This window comes from Saccopteryx bilineata, chromosome 5, assembly GCF_036850765.1.
Source record: "Saccopteryx bilineata isolate mSacBil1 chromosome 5, mSacBil1_pri_phased_curated, whole genome shotgun sequence".
NCBI lineage: Eukaryota > Metazoa > Chordata > Mammalia > Chiroptera > Emballonuridae > Saccopteryx > Saccopteryx bilineata.
Window position 1 is genome coordinate 68412447 of NC_089494.1, and position 18695 is coordinate 68431141.

At 41.0% G+C, this 18695-nt stretch overlaps 1 protein-coding gene across 4 annotated transcripts in view; it reads left to right on the plus strand.

Annotated features, from left to right (window-relative positions):
- Window positions 1-18695, plus strand: part of STK39 (serine/threonine kinase 39) — a 335094-nt gene that overhangs the window by 144722 nt on the left and 171677 nt on the right. The window lies entirely within an intron of this gene.

An 18695-nucleotide genomic window follows, 5' to 3' on the forward strand; every position in this document is an offset into this window, starting at 1 on the left:
ACCTACTCACTTACTGGGTAATCTAGTCATCAGCTGAAAATCCCTCACCCCCTCTCTGCCTCATCTGTCAAATGCAGTTTGTTCAGCAGCGTCTCAATGAGCATCTGGGTTGAAAATCAAATTCTAAATTGGGCTTTTAGTGGTTGGCACAATCTAGTCCCTTCCTCATCTTTCAAACCTGCCTTGTGCCTCAGTTCTGCATGTGTCTGTTTGCCCAAGGCTCCTGCACCTACTGTTGTCCCCTCTGTTTGGAAGTGTCAGCCACCTTCACCCTAAGAAGACCTACCTCACTGTTAGCTCAAAGAGTCATGTCTGTAGAAAACAAAATTGGAATCATGCATTTATGGCTCTGTGATCTACCTGCATTTACATATTAAGATACCCGAGGACATCTTTTTGTGTCAGAAACATACATTTGTGTCATCCTGTTTAATGACAGCATAATATTCTGTTGGAAGAATACTATAATTAATAATCAGTTCTTTCTGATTATTTCTATTGTTTGCAGCTTTTAAATTGTCAACCACACTGGGGTGAATATTGTACATACATTGTTGCATTTAGTTTTACTTATTTTGTTAGGATATGTTCCTAGGAATAGAATTGGTTAGTCAAAGAGTATATATGCATTATAATTTTTGATGCATAATGGCTTACAAATGTTTAAAATGGAAGATGCTGTATTCAAATCCCAGCCTGAGTCATTGGTCTTTTTCTTGTAGAATAATATGTTACTTACACACACACACAGATACACAAATTCAGTGCCTAGCATATGGTATTTAATATTATTATTTATTTTTGGTATTGAAATGCATTCCTTTACATTTGTTTTATTATATATCCCCCCCCACACACACACACATGTACTTTTTTGGTAGAGAATATTCTAGATATTCTGGCAGTTTTTGTGACCTTGAGACTTTCAGTAACTTGAGATGCAATAACAATGTACCATGTACTAAAAGTTGATGGATATAGAGCTTCTTATGGAGGTCCTGCTCAGGGTCTTGACCCCTTAGGGCCACTAACAGTAGTGTGAGAGCCATTGGTGGTGAGAAATGTGGGGAGCCCTGCTGTTCTGCAGCCTGTTCGTGATTAGGGAATTGTTTTTAGAGGGGGGACGGGGCTGAGTGTGTACCGTTAAGAGGTGTTTTTGCTCATTATTCTGTCACTGCAATTTCTCCTGTCCAGAAAAAACAAATGATACACCAGCCACTAGGCTGAGAGTAACGATCAAACCTTTTCCATCATCCCTGAGCTTCTGGTTTTAGCACCTCAGTCGAAGCACAGCACCACACAGCTGGAGTACTGAGCTTTCCCTTCTTTATTTGCTTTTGTTGTATACTGTGTCCGGTTCAGAGCCCGTGATCTTAACCATTTATAGCTTTTAGAGTTGGAAACCTCATTTTCCTGAATCATCACATAGGATGTTTTAAAAGGCACAATAACCTTGCAATTACATTCTCACTGCCTCTTGGCTGGCTCTGAACCCCGAGTGAGTCTCTCGGCTTCTCCGAGCCTTGATTTCCTCACCGTCCCAACCTCCGAGGGTTTTTTGTAAGGATTGAATGTGATGGTTTCTTATCAAATGCTCATGCAGCATCTGGAACAGAACCTAATATAAACATGACAGTTTATATCAAATGCCTATGGAGCATCTGGAACATAACTAGGATACCATAATGCTTTTGCCTTCTTTCTGCCCTCATGCATCAGGGAATGTTTGGTAAGGAAGGAGTTGTGTGTTATACAAGGTAGCATTAGGAAGTGTTTAAATGTCATGTGAGGATTGTCTTTTGTTTTCTTAAGGAAATTAATGTCTAAGGTTAGTGACTCATCCCACTCTCTCCTTTTCTTTCTGTCTCATTGGAGCCCCAGCAGCTTATCTTTGTTCTTCAAATAAAACTCTTTGTTCTTGTTCTGCCAACACATACACTGTCTTGCTAGTTTCCTTAAGGATTTCATATCACTGAAGTTTATTTAGATCCCAGTTGTTATTTGTTTTAATTGTAAGATTTATTATTCCTTCATTTATTTATGAATTTTTAAGTTATAATTAGAAAGGTTTCCTATTGAGTGTATTTTTATTAACGATTATAACAAAGTAAAAGTGTTCTGAAATAGATGACCTCCAAAACAGCTCCTCCCACTGACTTTTTCTATAATGATGTCATTTCTATGGATTACCACCTGCATTTCCGCCATTTGCCACTTGGAGAAATAGTCTCCTGTCCCCTTTTCTTACAGGAACTTCGTGCCTGCTTGTTCTGAAACTTACTGTGCAGAGACCGAGGCCCCTCGGCCACACACTCAGGTTCTGTGGGTCTAAATCATGACCCAGGACTCAGCGTCTTTAATATGCCGTTCAGCTGGTAGAGGTGCAAGTGCCTGAGACACACCTGCTATGTCTCCAGGTTTGGAAGGAAACCATATCACTAAGCTCACTTCCCAAAAATATATTTAATAACCCTGCTTTTTAATCATACAGACATAACTAAATGCCTCTATTTTATCTACTTCTGTTCTCCCTCTGCCCACTGGCCTTCGGGCAGTGCTGGTCCCACCTCTCTGCCATTGACACTCTGTGTTCCACTGGAGCCACCCCTCCTGGTGTTACATGTCAGAACGGTCTCGACCCTGACTGGTGGCTCAGTGGATAGAGCGTTGGCCCAGCGTTTGGATGTCCCGAGTTCGATTCCCGGTCAGTGCACACAGGAGTAGCAACCATCTGTTCTGTCCTCCTCCCTCTCCCCCTTCTCTCCCTCTTCTCCTTCAGCAGCCAGTAGCTTGATTGGTTCGAGCGTGACCCCAGGTGCTGAGGATAGCTTGGCTGGTTCGAGCACATCAGCCTCTGGTGCTCAAATAGCTCGGTACTCAAGTATCACCCCAAGATGGTGTTGATGGGGTACATATGGGAGTCTGTCTCACTATCTCCCCTCCTCTCGAAAAAAATATTAAGAGCTATCTTATCTGCATTCCACCAGTAGCAAACTTTGAACTATTTGGTATGAAGCAGAGCTGCAATATCTTCTTAAACCACGGCTTCTTTTGGTATTGCTTAATATATCTTAAATTCATTATTAAAGTGAGCATATCTGTCTTCAGAGTGATCTGACGTTTTTAGCATTATTAATGTAGGCATTCATTTTTATCATCCTCATAATGCTAGTTTCTCTGATGCATAATATAGGAAGGTGTGTGGCAGTCTAACAAGGCAAGATGGATGAATGAGATTTTGGCCTACTTTGTGCAGAGTGGGGAATACAGTAATGTGGATAGAGAGTTTATATTTGGACAAGGAAGAGAGAGATAGGAAGCAGTTTTGAGCTTGTATGTCAGGAGAGATTCTAATAATGGAAACTAAAGATTAAATAAACTGGAATTAAAAGTTGTGAAGGACCTACAGGAGTGGAAGAGACCCTACCTGTCATCTCAACCAGAACTTCCTAGCCAGTGGCTAGAATGGCCAGAGTACACTGATGAACTATGAACCGGTTACAGGCAAGCCACAGTATTGATCCTCTCTTCCCTCAGGGCAGTTGAACAGGGCTTGGGATCACTGAGTTCTGGAGCCAGTATGTGGTATAAATAGCATTTTCTCTATTTGCAGTGAGGTGTGCACAATTTTTTGAAATAACTTCCAAATGTTTTGTGCCTTTTTGCCTAGCTAGGCAGTTGCTCAGTGGATAGAGCATCGACCTAGGATGCTAAAGACCCAGGATTTGAAATCCCGAGGTTGCTGGCTTGAGTGTGGGCTCACCATCTTTGAGTGCGGGGTTGCTGGCTTGAGTGTGGTATAATAGGCGTGACCCCATGGTCGCTGGCTTGAGCCTAAAGCTCACTGGCTTGAAGCCCAAGGTCATTGGCTTGAAGCCCAAGGTTGCTGGTTTGAGCCCAAGGTTGCTGGCTTGAGCAAGAGGTCACTGGTTTGGCTGGAGCCTGCCCCCCTCCCCCCAACCAAGGCTCATTTGAGAAAGCAATCAATGAACAACCAAGGTGCCACAACTACGAGTTGATAACTACTCATTTCTCTCCCTTCCTGCCTCTTTGTCCTTGTCTGTCTCTCTCTTTCTTGCTTTAAAAAAAAAATCTCATCTGGAACTTCAAAACCTTGAATGTAGGAGATTTCAAGAAAGCTTAGGAGTTTAAAGAGTTTTCAGTTTGATGATTCTAAACCTGTCAGATACTGGTCTGACCTTGTCTATGGAGAACAAATGGATTTTTAATCAGTGCCCATGACCTAGATCACTGAATTTGGCTCCTGGTTCAGTATATAGATATAATTACCTAAGCAGAAGTTAGGTGATACAAATAAGAAGAATTAACGGGCCCTGGCTGGCTAGCTCAGTTGGTTAGAGTGTCATCCCAGTATGCCAAGTTTGCAGGTTCAATTCCCCGTCAGGGCATCTATAAGAATCAACCAGTGATGTATAAATAAGTACAAGTCAATGTTTCTCTCTCTCTCTCTCTCTCTCTCTCTCTCCCCCCCCCCCCATCCAACATCAATAAGTAAAAATTGGAAAAGGGTTGACTGTAAGTTCATTAAGGAGCAGGGACTGTCCTATTTATTTTCAGTGTTTATCAAGTTCTGTGACGAAATAGGAACTTAGTAGATGTTGGCCAAATGAAGAAGTATGATAGGATTTATTTTTGTCTCTACTGGAAGTTGGGCTAGATGTCTTTCACTACTCCAATAAAGATTCAATATTTTATCTCTTAGTGCTTAGAGGCAAAGAGGGAAGATTTTTTTCTGTTGGAATTGAATATAGTGAAAGCTCTTACATGGTAAGTAACGTTTAAACTTCCAAGAACCTTAGGAAGTGCAAAAGAATTTGAAAGTGGAATTTAAATAAATATTGAAAACTTCTGTTGAAATATATAAAGAGAAAATTGCTCATTTTTTGGAATGTATTTTGCTTGTTTTAGAGTATTTTTTCCTTTACTGTGTACTTGTGAGAAAATAAGTTGGGCTTGCCACTAACTAGATACTACCTTAAACATAGACTGCGCTGTGTTTCTGGGTTCACAGAAGGCGGAGAAAATATGTAAAGATCCAAAAGAAGAAAGAGAAAGCTAGGAGCTAACATTGAGTGGTGTGTTCCAGGTGAGGGTGATGTCTCAGCTCTGCAGTGCCAGGAGAAGGGAGCTGTGTCTCACCTGGCATTCAGCCATGCACAGTGTCTTATTTTTAATATTGGCAATTGAAAGCGGAGACTGAGACTCCCGAATTGAGCTGACAAAATGTCCCTCATTTGAGGGAATACTTTCCTCTAAAGATAAGTAAAACATTGGAAATAAACAGCTAATGTAGGTAGCCCCTAAAGAAATTTAGATATTGGAATTGTCTATATTATCTATGCTATGTAAACAATTATATATGGAATATTTAAGTAAATAAAAGAATCATGAAAACGAACAAAAAATATAGAAACTGATCTAGCAGATTTGATAAAGAAACAGCTTTTAGAAAGGAATTTTATAACTGTTAAAATAATAGAAATAAGAATAAACACCCCCCCTCCCCAGTGGAAGGAGTCAGATTAAAAAGTATTGGTGATTAGACAGATTAGACACAGGTGAGAGGAGACCTGGTTACCAGAGGAAATGACCAAGAATGTAATAGAAAGAGACAGGAAGATGGAACTTACGAGAGAAAGAGAGAGAGGTTAATAAATGTAGAGGACAGAATGAGAGATGGTGACATTAATTATAGTTTCAGAGGAACGTAGAAAAAACACAGGCGAAGTAATATTTGAATAATTTTCCAGAATTTACTAAAGCTAACATTTCACCGAAACAGGAAAAATATTATGAACAATCAAATAAATAAAAAGAAATCTGCAGTTTGGTATTTTGAAGTAAAACTGCAGAACTCAAGAGATAAAAGGAAGATCTTAAGATCAGGTAGAGAAGTAGAATGGGTCACCTGTTAGGGAATAGTGATGCCTCAACAGCAGCAATCAGCGCCCGTGGTCAGAGGAATAACAGTAGCTCCAAAGTATTTAGAGAAAATTGAGATTTTCAAGATGAGGAAGAAACAAAGATTTTAATTTGAATAAAAACGAGAAAGTTGATACTGAAAAGACCTACATTAAAGGAACCTTTGGGAAAAAGTAAAGTGAGAAGAAAGGAGTTGATAAAGGCATGAGTAAAAATTAGAGAAACTTGAAACAAAAGGATATAATGCTGTGACTAGCCTGACCAGGCTGTGGCGCAGTGGATAGAGCGTATAATGGGGTCACGAAGGACCCAGGTTCCAAACCTTGAGGTCGCTGGCTTAAGCATGGGTTCATCTGGCTTGAGCGTGGGATCATCGGCATGACCCCATGGTCGCTGGCTTGAGCCCAAAGGTCTGGCTTGAAGCCCAAGGTCGCTGGCTTGAGCCAAAGGTCTGGCTTGAAGCCCAAGGTCGCTGGCTTGAGCCCAAAGGTCTCTGGCTTGAAGCCCATGGTTGCTGGCTTGAGCAAGGGGTTATTTGCTCTGCTGGAACCCCCCAGTCGAGGCACATATGAGAAAGCAATCTATGAACAACTAAGGAGCCGCAACAAAGAATTGATACTTCTCATCTCTCTCCCTTCCTGTTTGTCTGTTCCTCTCTCTGTCTCTGTCACAAAAATAAATAAATAAATAATAAATAAATAGAATAATGCTGCGACTTAATATATGCCATATATCTAGAGGAGATGCATACATTTTAAGAAAAATGTAACTTACGAAAAGTGGGTCAAGAAACAAGAAAATTTGAGTAGTCCTAAAGGTTAACAGAAGAGGATATTGTTTATTATTTCTAGGACCTTATTAAATGAATCTAATACAGGTATTTAAGAAATTCAGGTAGGAAAAGTATAAAACTTCTTTAGGAGATATTGAAGAAAACCTAAAAACTGGACAGAAAATTATACTCATCAATAAGACTCAGTGTAATAAGGAAATCATTTATTCTCAAATTGATTGATAGAGTCATTGTTGTTCCAAATCAGATTTTCGAGAAACGTGACAGGCTAGTTCTAGAATTTATTTTACTAACAAAGGTTTAAGAATATACAGCATCACTCCACATGATATTGTGATATTGGGAAGAGGAAATGATTAATGAAATAAAACAAAGAGCACAGAAACAGAGCCTTGCTGTATGGCAGAGATGTACTGCAGGTCTGTGGAGAAAGGAACTATTGTATTAAGTACTAAATAGTTTTAGGACAAGATATACATCCATATGGAAAAAAATCCTATCCTACACCTTTCAGATAACTTAATTCCTAACTAATTAAAAATTTTACATAAAGACAAACGTTTAAAACTTTTAAGGAAAAAACCTTACTTTGGAGCAGGGAAGGTTTTCTTAAACAAGAATCAGAAGGTCTATCAGTAAAAGAAAAGACTGCTGAAGTCACTTGCATTAAAATGAAGGACTGCTGTTTATCAGAGGATACCTTTTTGTTTAACAGAAAGATAAAACTTGACCTGGGCAAAGCTGTTTTTAAGACATACAGCAAACAGGTGCTTGGTACTTAAAATATACAGAGAAATTCTTATCATAGAAAAAATGAACATAAATACACAAACAGCCATTTCCCAGGTGAAGATATACAAGTAAATGGCCCAGAAACATATCGAGATGTTATCGGTGGTATGTCTGAATTGGAAAAAAACTGTTAATTTGAAGAAAATGGAAGGTAGGAGTTAATAAAGCATGAGCAAAAATTGGTGAAATTTGAAAGAACAAAAAAGATACCACAAACAAATTAGGCTACAGTTTCAGCACAGATTAAAATAAACTACATGCTATCAGACATATCAACCTCAACCGGAAAAACAACACCCTATTAGAGCAGCAAAAATTAAGGAGCCCGGTAATTACCATATTTTGTTTGAGGGCACAGACCTACTGCACCTCTTACAATTACCGGGGGAGTGGAAAGTAGTATAACCAGTTTGGAAGAGAATGTGGCACCTTCTTTATAAATTATATTTCTATATCTTATAGCCCAGCAATTATATACTGAGAGAATTCCATATCCAGAGACTCTGCACACCATGCCAGGAGACATTTACGACAATGTTCAGAAGGCAGTGTTTGTAATTGTATTAAGTGTAAGGAAATAACCAAGATATCCTTACGCAGCAGAATGATAAAATATTGTGTACCCACACATTTGAATACCATACAGCAGTGAAAATGAACAGTTACGGTACAGAAATGTAATATTAAGAAAATAAGCACTCTGCAGAATACTGTAGTCAGAATGATGCCATTTTTATAAAGCTCAAAAACAAGCAAAACTAATGATAATCTACTTAGGGGTATGTAGTTGAGATCATACTATTTTTTTTAAAAGAGGTAAGTGACAGAAAATTCAGTTGTGTCTAGAACTAGGACATAACTTATGTGTATGGTACATATATACAGTTGTGTGTATCAAATAACAGATAACATCACCGTAAAAGAGGAGTTACGGCACCTCTGTTCATTAAAGGTTGAACAGTGGACCAGCTACCTGTCTTCTTCAAAGCTCAATTTCCTGCTGAAAAATGGGGGGATAGTAATACGGTACCTGTTTCACTGAGTGCTTGTGACTCAAATTAGCACATAATACAGAGTAAGTGTGCAGCATATTTAGCTTTTGTTATTTCCTAATTTTTCCTTAAAAGCTAATGTTCTATACTTCACCTAGAATAAAAGGGCATAGTGTTCCAACACAGAGTGTACTTCTGTTCTGGTTGTACTATAGAAATGAGATGTTCACAATATGTATTTAAATATGCATCAGTAAAGCATTGATTTCTTCAGAAGGGTTAATGAGTTTAGTAGAGATTCCTTGCTTCTGACAGACCAAAGAAGAGGCCTTCTGAAGGAAGGAGCAACCTTTCTGCCCCCGGAGTCTTTTAAATTCTGGAGTGTTAGTAAAAGTGCTGCATCATTGCTGAACTGCAGTGGAGGAATACGGGAGAGAGGCAGTTTTCTAGAAGTGGATCAAAGGTTGCTTCCTGGCGGGGTCAAGGCATTGCAGACTGTGCTGTTTCTTGATTTGATAATCGCATTTAGCTGCAGCAGTTATGAATACAGTTCAGTAACGCCAGAGATCTTTTAGAAAGTGTGTTACAGATCATTTAAGTGTCATGTTGTTGCTTCGGGAGCTTCCTGGGTGAAATCTGAAACTGGCCCCCAAACTCAAAGGGCAGGAAGAGACCGAAGAGAGAGGCAGATCACTGCAGATTGATAGAGGGCAGGTTTAATAAGGCAACACTCCACAGGCTTGTCTTGGGCGCTCATGGAATGAGTAGCTTTTCACCCTGCCTGCTGGAATCTTAAAAGTTAATGGGGTTCAATCATGTATACCATCCAGATAGTCTCCACAACACATGCCTCTCTCTAGGCTGTGACCTTGAGAACTGCTTCCACTGTGGAATAGCGGGGAAAGGGTGCATTCTAAGCAGAGGGTGGGGTCTGGTGGGGAGCCTCCCAAAGGCTGGGGCCAGCTCACAGGTCAGCTGCCCATCATGCCATGTTATCAGCTCCTCCAACACATTCTGTACTAAGTAAGATTTCCTCAAGGTTGTTGAAACAATTGTGTCAAATTAGGAAGAGAATATTAAAAAGTGGCTGGTTTGAAAAGTTTTGACTGCACACATTGGGACACACCAACTGGATTTGTCAAAAATGGTATTACTGTTCTAAGAGCAGAAGTCACTATAAAGTGAGTGATTCTTTGGCCCTTGACCCGAAGCTTAGGCAAGTATATGAATGTTTCTTTATGTGTGGTCATAGGACGTAGTCATGAAGAACAGTATTACGGTAGTTATTACCACTATGGTGGATTAATAAACAATGTGTGAGTAAAATTCCCAATACTGTCCCACAGTTTGGATTTTATTTACAAGTATATTTATTTTAATGTTCAGTGTAACTTCAAGGCAAACAAAAGTCCAGATATTATGCAGAGCAGTTTGTGTGTTCCAAAATTGAATGTAGATACATAAATGTGAATTGTTTTTTTTAAAGGTCAGGTGGTGAGTCTGAGGAAAGATTTCCTTTGTTTGATGGCTGCTCCCTCATAAGAAGAGGTGCTTGAGCAATTTCACACTTAAATGCTTTAATTTTTAAAATTAATTTTAGAGAGAGAGAAAGAAACATCAATTTGTTGTTTAACTTTTTTATGCACTCATTGGTTAATTCTTGTATGTGTCCTGACAGGGGATCAAACTCACAACCTTGGGGTATCAGGACAATGCTCTAACCATCTGAGCTACCTGGCCAGATCCCACACTAAGTGCTTTACAAAGGCTGACAGACAGAGATGGTGCTTACCTAGCAATAAGATTAATTAGCCTAATGTCTTGTAAGACAGATGCTTTCTTCTCTCAAGTAGGTTCGTGGTAAGTGAGGTGAGACATCTGGAAACCTCCAGATTGCCAAAAGGTTTCCCTGTGGCAAGCGGGATTACAGGCGAGCCCCCAAGTTCAAGACCTAAGGGTTTTTTTTTTTTTAATTTTAAATTTATTTTATTTTATTTATTCATTTTAGAGAGGAGAGAGAGAGGGAGAGAGAGACAGGGGGGAGGAGCTGGAAGCATCAACTCCCATATGTGCCTTGACCAGGCAAGCCCAGGGTTTCGAACCGGCGACCTCAGCATTTCCAGGTCGACGCTTTATCCACTGCGCCACCACAGGTCAGGCGACCTAAGGGTTTTTAAAAGACCAATCCATCATGTTGTGAAGTTATTCATCTGAGAATTAGAATCAGAAAAAAGCACAGGTTGCAATATTTGAGAATAAAGCCTGAGGATAAAATTGCAGTCACCCTCTGATTTTCAATTTAATAGCCATGAAGTTAACTAATGATTACTTTTAAAGTATTTTGTAAGCAGTGTCTGGAATGCTAAATAGATGTTTATGGTAAAATAACCGAGATATAATTTTTTAAAGGTAAAGCCATTTTATATGAAATAATTTACCATTCTCCCAGTGACTCATCTATTATAAAAGTAGCAGATCATCAAAATGATTCCTTAACTATTTTTGAGTGAGTTTTATATTATCATGGTTTCCATGTAGTTCTGGATTATAGTGTTAAACTCTAACCCAGGGACAACTTAATCTGGAATAGTCTTTCAAATTTTAGTTCTAATATACCCATGTATAGCCAGTAGGAAGTGAGGTAACCATAACAATAACAAGAATAGTAACAATAACAGTCTATCTTTATTGAGCTTAAACTAAACCAAATACTGTGCCGTGTGCTTGACTGGCATTTTCTCATTGAATCGTCACAAGATCCTGATAAGGCAGGTGCTGATATATCTCTGTATTGCAGTAAGGAAACTCTGGTGCTTGTGTTGTAATTTAGCTGGAGTCTCACAGCTGGTGTTAGATGGGGGGATTTGTATGGAGGCAGTCTGGTTCTAAAGCTAATGTTTTAAAAATATTATGCAATCTTGCCTCCACAGAGAGTATCATTACTTTAGAAATATATTGGACTCTTGATATATTACTGTTCTCAAAATCCATGCACTGGGATTGCGAGGCGGGACTACCTTGAACAAAACCCTCATTGTTCTGTAAAGGAAGACAGCATTCTTATCTTAAATTTCAGTGCTAACGTGAGGTTCTAGAATAATGCAGCCCTTCAGTAGGACACAGCCGGTTTCATTTCTCCCATAATTGGAGTCATTACTCACACAAGGTCTTGCCCTTTCGGTTATGAATCCTGCAAACCCTGGCTTTAAAAATCTCAATTAAATGTGTACCACTTTATGCAATCCTTCTAAAAGGCACAGTTGGTATTTCCTGCAGATGTGAGCCCCTCAAAAAAATGGTGTTTGCATATTTAAAATTTTCCCTTTAATTCTGCGGGTTTTATAGCTACACCTTGTCAGTCCCAGCTTGCATTTAAAATTGACTTACAAGCCCAAAGTCCCTTTCCCAAGACCCTTTATTTTTATGCCAATTAGATCACATCACACTGTGGGGGTTTCCTGAAGTGTGCCCAATGAAAGAAGGGAGTCACAGGCCTGATCTGCTGACTCTGTTGTTTTATAAAATGACTTCACGGTACCTGCATGGGCCAGAGCTGGTTTGCAGTTTTCTGAACCATTGAGTAAGGTTGTATGTACCTAATGGAGCAGAGGCCTTGTTTTGTTCCCACTGAAAATCAGATTGGAAAAGATCATGGGAAATCTGTAAAGTTCATAGAAATGAGTAGGGTTCTCTTTCCTTCTATTAATGAATTATCTGGCAGTGACTAGAGGTTGCAGTGAAGAAGCACTTTGAAAATCCAGCCTGCCTACCACAGCTGGAGTCACCTTTTTGAAATTGTTTCTCATATGTGAATCCGCCCAGTCTGACCATACAGACTTGGTTTTTACTCATTTTAACCCCAGAAGGCAACATATTATGCAATTTCTTGCCTTGCCTTTTTTCATTGAATATATCCACGTCTTTTATATCACCTTCCTCATTCTTTTTTTATTGCTACCTAATATTCTAGTGTAAGACCTATTTAACCAGTTCCCTCCTGTTGGACATCTGGGTGCTTTCAAACTTTTGCAATCACAAGCATTGCTTCATTAATTACTCTTGTATCCATGTCATTTTGCATGCATGTAAGTTTTTCTGTAGGATAAATACTCAAACTAGAAATGCAAGCTCAAAGGGTATAGGTGTGTATAATTTTGGTAGATGCCAAATTGTCTTCCAAAACACTATGGTTTTTCAAACTCTCCTTTCCCATTATTCAGTCAAAATGCTAAGCTTCAGCTAAAGTAATTAGGAAACCTAATTAATGACCCTGAAAAATATATAGATTTTCACCAATTTTCTGAATTTCTGAAAACATTACTTCTTTGCAGCCTATTCTACACCTTCACAATTTCTTCCCAAACACGCAGGAAACCCTCTTTCTTACAGGCTCATGGCGTCATAGTTCATGCCGCCTTCTTTTCTGAGTTTTTATGGTCTGTGTGCTCTGTGCTCCTGTCGAAAGCCCACCTCATACTCCTTGCAGTCTAGTTGTTTCTTTGGCAACAGGCTTTCCTTTCAGGCAGGATCATCAGCTGTTTGAGAGCTCTTCGCTTTCCTTGTCTCATTTTACATCCCTTTTTAATGCCTAGGATAGTGCTTTGCACATTGTGGGATTCTTTCTTAATCTACTGAGGAAAATAGATTTGTTGTTTTGGTAAAAAAAATAATACCTGCTTATTTGAGGGAAAAAAAAGACTCGGATGTATAAAAACTCCCTGAAGTATCACTATCCAGAAATAACTACTCTTGACATTTGGTTACATGTTCTGTCAGTTATCTCTATGCACACACACACACACACACAAAACACACAGATAAACACACACACACGTTCATGTGGTTGTGAACAGTTTTATACTTCTTAGACCCTATTATAACTGTTTGGCATATAAAACTGTTTGCTTTTCTTCAGTAAAAGAGGTAGCGCTTTCCCATCACGTCAGCTGGAGTGATTCTGTATAATTTTTAATGACTACGCAGTAGTTTCTGAACCCCAACCTGGGTTTGTTTTAGTCAGTACTGAGCGATTGGCTTTGTTTTAGTCAGTGCTGAGTGACTGGCATTGTTTTAGTCAGTGCTGAGCGATTGGCTTTGTTTTAGTCAGTGCTGAGCGACTGGCATTGTTTTAGTCAGTGCTGAGTGACTGGCATTGTTTTAGTCAGTACTGAGCGATTGGCTTTGTTTTAGTCAGTACTGAGCGATTGGCTTTGTTTTAGTCAGTGCTGAGTGACTGGCATTGTTTTAGTCAGTGCTGAGTGACTGGCATTGTTTTAGTCAGTACTGAGTGACTGGCATTGTTTTAGTCAGTGCTGAGTGACTGGCATTGTTTTAGTCAGTACTGAGTGACTGGCATTGTTTTAGTCAGTGCTGAGTGACTGGCATTGTTTTAGTCAGTGCTGAGTGACTGGCATTGTTTTAGTCAGTACTGAGCGATTGGCTTTGTTTTAGTCAGTGCTGAGTGACTGGCATTGTTTTAGTCAGTGCTGAGCGATTGGCATTGTGGTCTGTATAGTAGTTTTCTTTCGAGTCAGCACAGCCGTTGGCACTAGTGCAGTATCTCCTCAGGTAAGGTGAAATCTCTGCCCTGCAAGTGTCGCGTTGGATCATGGGTACACAGTGTGGGATCTAAAGAAATAGTTGTAAAAGGAAGAAAGTTCACAGAAGTTGTAAGGTTTTTGTTTTGAGGCAGCTGTCAGATTCTAATAACTGGTGCCTTCAGTAGCAGCATTCAGTCATCAAAAAGTATCAAGCAATTTTATTACGTTAAAGAGAAGGAAAAACATCTCAAAGAGATACTGTAGGAGAAATAACCTTTGCGTGTATTCACGAGTGTACAGACGAATGCCTGCTTCCTCCCTTTCGTTCTGCTAGGCAGTAACTGCCAGTCTGCTCCTTCCCCAAGCACTGTTGGAAAGCTTGCCGAACTTAGGATATTATAAAAACATTTCCCTCCTATCAGGGGACTGAGAAGAAGAAGGTTTTCTGTTCTTGGAGAACAGTTTGCTTAAGAAAATACACCTTTGAATGAAAGGGCCTATAGCTGGGGGCTGTTTAGAAGCCTACTTAAGGACATTGTGGTGTGTTTATTTCTTTACTACTACTCCACTTTGTTTCAGAGAAGATTTGAGATGGTTTACAAAGATGCCGACAATGGGCTGGACACAACTGGTTTGATAGAAGACAAAAAGGAGGTAAAGGGACAACAGGGTAGGAAAGTAAGAGAAAGCCCAGGAGTCAGGTTAGTTCACACAATTGCACATGAAACATGAAATTGCTATCTCTAGAGTTACAAAAGGTTGAATACAGGCAATTTTCTATGGTTTAAACACAATGTTAAGACCTTTGTACTAGCTTGAGGTGAACCCCAGGTTTGGTTCTGAGCCCAGTGTGATAAGGCTGTAACCTCATTATCGTTACGATTAGAACACAAACCTCTGGCTTAGAGGAGGTCCAAATATTCCCGATAGTGAGGCCGAAGGGAAGGAAAGTGGACCTAGAGCAGCGGTTTTTAAACTATAAATTCATGATCCCAGAAGGTCACAGCTGGAAGGCCCTTGAGGGGCAGTCCTATTCAACCTTCCTAGGATCCTGTGAGCCCTTGTAGTTGTGCAGGACATCTTGGGGGAGAGGGGGTCGGCAGGGTGCAGAGTTTGCATGTGACTCTGACTTTGAGTCTGCCACATAACCTCTCCAATACACCGTTTCCTTGTTTACCACATAGGAATTAGGACTGGTTCTTACCTCCTCAGGTTGTCATGAGGATTAAATAAGGTAATGCAAGAAAGGGAAATGCAAATCAAAACCACAGTGAGATTCTACTTCATACCCAATAGTGTAGTACTCCAGCCCGCTGGGAACTACCAGTGTCCAGTGGAAAAAACCTACTCAGTACACAAACGGATGTCAGGAGGAGGAGGAGGAGGAGGCCTGCCAAGGGATACAAAGAAGACCTCCTGCATTTCCTTTCCCTCAGCTTTTACTGATCAGAAGTAGAACAGAGGTCACAGGATTACAGGGGAGGGAGATTAGGTGATAAGGGGAAAGAATGACTAATGGACTTTTTGCTGACATGGAGGAAGGGCTAATTTGGGCCAGTGCATCCTTTTACTTTTGCTAATTAAAAAGCACAAAGGAAGGGGCAATCTAGAATTGTGATGGCGAACTTTTTTATAAAAACCGCCCACTTTTGCATTGCTGGTCAACCTGGTCCCTCCCGCCCACTAGTGGGCATTCCAGCTTTCATGGTGGGCGGTAGCAGAGCAACCAAATGGTGCCACCATTGGCCGACCATGAAAGCTGGACCGTCCACTAGTGGGCGGGAGGGACCAGGTTGACCAGCACTGCAAAAGTGGGCAGTTTTTCTAAAAAGGTTTGCCATCATGGATCTAGAATCTCCAGGCTAATTTTCTAAAACTCATTCACATGCATTCCTTTGTGTCTGAACGAAGGTCACTCATTCCCACAGCTTCTTGGTGTTTGCATCCAAGGGACATTCACTCAGGGCTTTTAATTAAAGTTCCCCAATCCAGGTCATAGAGGTTCAAGATTAGATGGGTGGTTCCCTACACAATAGGTTGGCCATAATCAAACTGACAGATAATAACATGTATTGACAAGGATGTGAAGAAACTGGAGGCTTCATACATTGCTGGTGGAAACAAATGATGCAACTGCTTTGGAGAAAGAGTCTGGCAGTTCCTCAATAGGTTAACATGATTCAGAACTTCCACTCCTATATACATCCTGAGGAGAAAACACCCAAACTTGGACATGAATGTTCATAGCCACATTATTTATAAGAGCCCAAAGTGGAAACAACCCAAATATCATCAGCTAATGAATGGAAAAAGCTATATTGTGTGGTACTATGTAAGATGTCCAGAATAGGCAATTCCATAGAGACGGAAAGTAGGTTAGTGTTTGTCCAGTGCTGGAGGCTATGGGGAAGTGTGGAGCAATTGCTAATGGGCAGGGGGTTTCTTTTTGGGGTTGATTAAATTTCCTTCTATAATTGATTATCGTGATGGTTGCATAATTGTGTGAATGTACTAAAAGACCATTGACTTGTACACTTCAAATAGGCAAACTGTAGGATAGGTTAGTTCTATCTCAATAAAGCTGTATATAATAAAAAAGATAATGCACAGAAAAGTTCTTGGTATAATGTAGTCAGCAGTACTACAGTATAGTCAGTAAATGTAGATAGTTTTTGTTTCTTAAACCAATGATGAAACTGAAGCCCGGAGAGGTGCAATGCCTAACCTGGTCACGGGCTCCCTTGGCCACCCAGCCCCAGGTCTCCTGCAGACAGTCCCTGGGAGGGCAGCCCCCGGTCGGCACTGGCTGCTTTCCCTTCTGACCTGGTCCTCGTTGTTCAGACTTCAGTCGGCTGTTGGTTGGTCTTGTACTTTTCTGCTGTAAAGATTTTCAAGTTTCTCAATTTTGGATGCAATATAAACCTTGATATAGTCAGCAAAATTTTCAATTAGCCATGATAAACTTTGAAAAATTGACTCATAGCCCTGCCTGCTATTGACTTTTCAGAGACTGAATGGCCTGTCAGAGAATTACCCGGGCACATTGCTTTTTCCATTGTTTTCTGTGCACCTGGTGTTGGCCATTTCACCTTTCAGACATTCCTCCTTGAAACAGGTGGGGAAAATCCAGAGCAATGGAGACCCATGTCTCTTGAGCAAATGTGGCATAACTTTTGAATTTGTAGTGGTGCTGTTGGGCAGATAAAATGTATTATGCTCACTTTGTTAAAGATTACGCTGCCCATGAGGAGGCCGTCACCCAGGTGATATTAATGTGTGTTGAGAATCCTTGTAGCCTGGGGCTTGGTTTTGGGATTAAGCCTTTCCCACCCTTTTTGATGTGGGGTGGTACAATCCAATCATGCCTCAGAGAAGTGACTTTGTATTAGGGACTTCCCTACTTTGTATATTGGATTAGAGATTGTGAAGCTACAATATAAAATGGGGGTAGAACGAGAGTTTGGGCTCTTGGTTCCTGAGATTAGCATGAGAGAACAGAGAGAGTAGAGCCAGCAGTGGAAGGAGGCCATGTGGAGGAGGCCAGGAAAAGCAGCCAAGATAGCGGAGTGCTGAGTGAGATGCCAGTTTTTGCAGAGTTTGTATCTGGGATAAGGAAGGAGATGGGGAACTGAGGAGAATAAAGCTGGTGAGCTAGAAACCTTTGATTCTAGGAAACTCGGATAAGTCAGTGGCTTTGTGAGCACTGAATGTGAGTGGGCCTTGGAGCCCAGTGTGTGTTTTTACTTGCCCACCGGGTGCAAGCTAGGATTAAAGATGACAGCCCATCAGTTTTTGACTCCGTTGTTTCTTTACCGACTGTCCAAATCCAATGTGAACCTGCATGGGCCGGGCGGCTGTGGTGGTGGCCCTGGCTGTGCCTTCTGGCTTTACAGGTGGGAAGTGAAATTTGGGTTTTCTATTTTAATTTTTTTGTATGTTTATATTATGTTATTAAAAGAACCTTTCTGCCCTGGCCGGTTGGCTCAGAGGTAGAGCATCGGTCTAGCGTGCGGAGGACCCGGGTTCGATTCCCGGCCAGGGCACACAGGAGAAGTGCCCATTTGCTTCTTCACCCCTCCGCTGCGCTTTCCTCTCTGTCTCTCTCTTCCCCTCCTGCAGCCAAGGCTCCATTGGAGCAAAGATGGCCCGGGCGCTGGGGATGGCTCTGTGGCCTCTGCCTCAGGCGCTAGGGTGGCTCTGGTCGCAACATGGCGATGCCCAGGATGGGCAGAGCATCGCCCCCTGGTGGGCAGAGCGTCGCCCCATGGTGGGCGTGCCGGGTGGATCCTGGTCGGGCGCATGCGGGAGTCTGTCTGACTGTCTCTCCCTGTTTCCAGCTTCAGAAAAATGAAAAAACAAAACAAAACAAAAAAAACACCTTTCTTTGGCCACTGCAGTTGGCCAAATTTTAACATTGTAAGGCCAGTGGCCGCTGCTGTCGTGACCGGGCACATGCAGGTTCAGGTTTTTATTGGATTCGGGAAGACAGTAAAAGAACTGTAATGTCAGAGGATGGTGGGCCATTTCGTTTATTAAAAGTCTTGTAACAGCCTGACCAGGCAGTGGCACAGTGGATAGAGCGTCGGACTGGAATGCGGAGGACCCAGGTTCTAGACCCCGAGGTCGCCAGCTTTA